Genomic DNA, 5,267 nt, shown 5'->3' with positions numbered 1-5,267 from the left:
GGTCTATGAGATTCTGGAGGAAAGCCAGGCATCTTTAGGGATGGACAGCTGTCAGTTTATGACTTTGGACCCTTCACATACTACAGGGTTTTACAGAGGGCTTTCTAAGTGTCACACTCCCTCCTGCCCCCAGGTACCTGTCAACCGCCGGGCCTATTGTTGTAGAGCGGATGTTTTGGGGAAGGGGTTGTTACGGCAAAGGCTATTGAGTTGAGGTGGATGCCCCGGTTATTGTGGCTTCTGTAGAACTACAGAAGCTTCCCCCATTGCCCTTTTACCAAGTTAATGCTGACTAACTATGTAAGTCAAGCACAGTAATAGGGCTTCCTGTGCGACTCTCGTGGAACGTTTCCCACATTCTACAGCAGACGCTCCCCGGAATCCATGATGCCTTTCTTCTTTCCACCCCTCACCCAGCCATGTGCCCCAGGAGAATTCACTTCGTGCTCAGCACAAGGCTGGCTCTGATTTGTCTGAGGATGCTTCCATTCCTTTTGACGGTTTCTCTTTTAGGAATGAGCATGTGACCAAATTGTGGCCAACAGAACTTGAGGGGGAAGGAAGTATGCCAGAGGTCCTGGCAGTGTATCCTCACTCCTACGAGGAGCCATGGAAAGAAGGTTCTTTTCTTTCTCTAGGCCATGATGAACTTTAGTCTAATTTCCGGAATCTTGCTACTTGCCTGAGGTTGAAGCTTACAGAAGGAGGGGGGATGAACCAAGAGAATCACAGAGAAATGCAGCCAGCGTCCTGATACATGGTCCCTGCTATGAGATAATAGATCTCCTGACTGTCTGAGCTGGTTTAAGCGGGGGTTTCTGCTTATTGCTGTCAAATCATCCTGTTGGTACAGCAATAAAAGGCAGGCGTGTTTTCTCCCTGTGCTACAGATGAGGAAATTGGAGATTGAAGAGGTTCAGTGATGCGTCCAAAGTAGTACAGCTCCTTAGCTGTACACGATTTGAACCCAGTCTGGCCCAACCCCTAAGCCTGTTTTCTTAACACACACAACTTAGAGCCCCTGGTTGACACAATCTGACTCTTGGTCAGAAAGGCGTGGGCCAAGGATGCTCATGCGGGGGTTCCCCAACCAGGTAGCTGACCTCTTGTCAGTCTACTCGTCCTGGGGTTGATCTGATAAGCGCGGTGCTTTTGGAGCCCAGGACATTTATAGGAGAAGCAGGGATTTAGGTGGGAACAAAAGAGGACTTCACATGAAAGAATAGGAATTTTCTGTGTTACATAAAGACCTCTATTTCATGCTTCATGAGTCACCTTAAATGCCGTTTTCTCAGTGAGGGTTTCCTAATCCCAGGTTTGGTGGCTCATTGTATTATGTGCTCTCATAGTACCCTAAACTTCTCGTACTCACCCCAATTATAATTAGGTAATCGTTTGATGTCCGTCTTCCCTGCAGACTATAAATTCCTCCGTCCTCTGTGCCTCCTTTCCTCTGAGCCCGCCCCCACCCAGCCAGTTATTCGGTTTCCATGCCAGGTGACACGAGTGCGTCTGTCCAAACAGACAGGACATCTCTAGGGAGTGGGGTGGTTCTGCGTGCAGGGCTGCGCGTGGGCCGGGGAATGGGTCTGAGGCCAGGCTGCAGGAGAAGGCGGGAGGCCTGGGGGTCTAGAGAGAGGACACCACTGTGACAGTATAGAAAGGACATGAAAGGAAACCAGAGATAAACCTCATCTGTTTCAAAATTTTAGCTAGAAATCTGTATGTAGAAAAGAAGCATCTTTATCATCAAGACAGACACAGACACACACACACACACACACTCACACACACGCGCAAAAGGGACCTGAGTGAACTCTTTTGTTACTACAGTGGAGTTATATAAGATTTTCTGGACTGGTTTAAAAACTTAACTGTCATGTGTAATTTATTTCTTATTGGAACATACTTTGAGAGTACCCCCAAAATAATTACTACATATGAATTTTGGTAAGATATAATTATTGCTTTGTATCGAAGTGATTTTTTTTTTTTTTTTTTTTTGTCGGTGGAGGTGGTGGCGATTTTGGCTCCTTCTAAAGCCAAATCTAGTAGTGCCTGGAACCTAGTAGGCGCTCAGTAAATAAATGTGCCATAAAGGAAGGAAATTGATCACTGATTGTACTCGGTTTCTATGCAGAAGGTAAGCAGAAAGAAATAGTTTATTTTAACAAAGTGCATAAAACTAAGGATATTTCTACAAATGCAATTCCCTTCAACCAATATTGGCTGAAGAAGAAAGAAGAGAGCTTAGAGAATGTCAAGGCTATTGGGGGCAAAGACGGTATAAGAATGATGTGTGCCCAGGCCAGTTTTGGGCCCGCTGTTTCTTAGCTTGTTTATCATTATCAGGTATTTATTCAGCACATAATCGTAGCACATGACACGGAACTGGCCGTGTTCATAAAGAGGTGTAACACACAGCTTCTGCAGGAAAGAAACACCACAGTCACAGTGGCCTTTTAAAGTCAGAATACGATCGCATTATTCTCCTGCTTAAAGACATCCACCTGTGGCCCTCTGCTCTGTCCTGCATCTTCCCACTGCCTTCTCGCCTCCACCATGGCCATGCTGCACTCACACTCCGGCCACGGCCTGTCCACAGTCACTGCTACCTTCCACCCAGCCTCACTGCCGTGGCTTCTGCCAGAGCCAGCTCCTGATGGACCCATGTGGAGATGTGGGCCCCAGATCCCACGCTGGGAGTCACAGAAGCTCTTATGAGAGACACCAAGAACAAAAATATGAATCTGGGGGGCACTTGGGTGGCTCAGTCAGTTAAGTATCCAGCTCCGGGTCAGGTCATGATCTAGCAGTTCGTGGGTTCAAGCCCCACGTCGGGGTCTGTGCTGACAGCTCAGAGCCTGGAGCCTGCTTTGGATTCTGTGCCTCCCTCTCTCTCTGCCTGTCCCCTGTTCATGCTCTGTCTCTCTCTCTCTCTCTTTCAAAAATAAAACAAAACATTAAAAAAAAATTTTTTAAAGATGAATCTGGGAGTTGGGGCCCCACTGGGATGATAATGGAGCCTTATGTGCTCTCTCATGTCCGGAAAACAGAGGCCCAGATTGCTGCAAAAACAATTTGGACAGCAAATACCCGCCCATTGCAATCCTTGCTGAATTTTGTTGAGGCATCTGCAGACCTAGTCCTGGGTGAGAACAGCGAAGTGTTGAAAAGTAGCTGCTATGTCACCATGCAGACCGTTTCTGGAACTGGGGGCCTTGAGGATTGGAGCCGGTTTCCTACAAAGATTATTTTAAGTTCACCCAAGATGTCTTTCTGCCTGAACCATCCTAGGGAAATCACATACCCATCTTCAGGGATACTGGCCTGCAACTACATGGTTATCGATACTATGACCCCAAGACGTGTGGTTCTGACTTCACAGGCGCTCTAGAAGACATTCAAAAATGCCATAGCAAAGTGTTCTCCTCCTCCATGCATGTGCCCACAATCCCACGGGAATGGGGGAGTGAGCAGTGGAAGGAAATAGCAACATTGGTGAAGAAGACCAACCTCTTTGCATTCTTTGACATGGCCTACCAAGGCTTTGCCAGTAGTCATGGTAACAAGGATGCCTGGCTGTATGCCACTTCATCGAACAGGGCATTTGCGTTTGTCTCTGCCGATCCTATGCCAAAAACATGCGCTTATATGGTGAGCATGTGGGAGCCTTCACTGTGGTGGGCAAAGATGTTGACGAAGTCAAAAGGGTGGAGTCACGCCTGAAGATCTCGATCCGTCCCATGTAGTCCAACCCGCCAATCGATGGGGCCCAGATTGCCTCAACCATCCTGACCAGCCCCGACCTGCAGAAACAATGGTTGCAGGAAGTAAAGGCATGGCTGACCACATCATTAGCATGCTGGTCGTCAACCACAAGAAAGAGGGCTCCTCCCACAACGGGTAGCACATCACTGACCGGATGGCATGTTTTGTTTCGCAAGACTAAAGCCTGAACAGGTGGAGAGGCTGACCAAGGAGTTCTCTATCTACGTGACAAAGGATGGCCGCAACTCTGTGGCAGGGGTCGCCCCGGGCAACATGGACTACCTTGTCTACGCCATTCACTAGGTCATGAGTTTCCTTGGTGAGAGGAAACAGAGACCACCTTCTTGTCTACAGCCTCTGCTATTGTGAGATTCACACGGAGAAGAAGGAGGGTGGATGGTGGTGAGCTGGTCATTTCTTTCAACCATAGTGCTTAACTCTCAACCATTGAGTGTGTTTCTCAGAAAAGAACGTGTAGTGAAATAGGGCAGAGGCATCTGTGGCTGGTGTCTGAAACTTTGTGGCTCAAAACCAAACTCCTGCTCATCTTTTAGCTGTTCTAAGAGTGTACCTGTACAAGAAAGACATAGTCGCCCCCCAAAGCTGCCAATCATGCCATTGCAATATTTCAGAAGCTTTAACTAGAGCACCTTATGGTGTTGGGGGCACCTCTGTGGATCCAGCATGAGAATAGCACCTACAGGAGGCATTGTGGGAAAATCTCATTCTAACATGAGCAGTCAGCCCTGTGTGTGTCCTCCCATGATTGAGTAAGCTTAGCAACAGACCTTGTTCCAGAAATGGTTTTCACGAAAACCAGCAAGTCTGCAGCAAGGAAAAGATGCTGTTTCCTGTCTTATTTAAGAAAAAAAAAATGCTCTTCTTTTTAATACCTTTAAACATTTTCATGTTCTTCTCTTCCCCTTTATCACTACTATTCTTTTCCTTAGGTACCAAGATCTAGAACTAGCCTAGATTTCCACCCTATTCTACTGCTTGGTTGACCAGCAACCCCATCCTATAGGGTAAACTTATTTGAAGAATGAAGAACATAATTTACGGCTCACCCCACACCCTCAGCTTCCTCATCAGAGAATAGCAGAGAGTAGGTCGCTGCACTTGTTTTTCAGCATCCTCTTCACTGATTGTTCATCTCCTATTGGGAGGTTGCCTCTGCCCCGATGGACCCCTGACTTCATTCAGCGGTTGTGAAGCCTCTCATCTCACACCATGAGCAGGTGATGCAGGGCAGAACCAGGAAAGAGGCTATCTGGGCTTTGGTTTCAACCTTTGTGTGCTGTGAGCTGGGCTCAGGCTTCACCCTTTGGAAAGATAACCACCATCTACTCCAATCCGGTAGATTATTGCAGCCTGGTTTCTCTGTTAAAATAAAGTTACTGTTGGGGTGCCTGGTTGGCTCAGTCGGTTGGGTGTCTGACTCTTGATTTCGGCTCAGGTCATGATCTCACAGTTCGTGAGATTGAGTCCCATGTCGG

At 47.4% G+C, this 5,267-nt stretch overlaps 1 pseudogene; it reads left to right on the top strand.

The window, feature by feature from the left end:
* The first annotated feature begins 2,562 nt into the window (after positions 1–2,562).
* Positions 2,563–4,074, top strand: LOC102969523 (annotated as a pseudogene).
* Positions 4,075–5,267: the final 1,193 nt, after the last annotated feature.

The sequence above is a fragment of the Panthera tigris genome, chromosome B1 (assembly GCF_018350195.1).
Source record: "Panthera tigris isolate Pti1 chromosome B1, P.tigris_Pti1_mat1.1, whole genome shotgun sequence".
Taxonomy (NCBI): Eukaryota; Metazoa; Chordata; class Mammalia; order Carnivora; family Felidae; genus Panthera; species Panthera tigris.
Note: the sequence above shows the minus strand (reverse complement) of the source record. Positions and strands in the feature narration are given on the sequence as shown.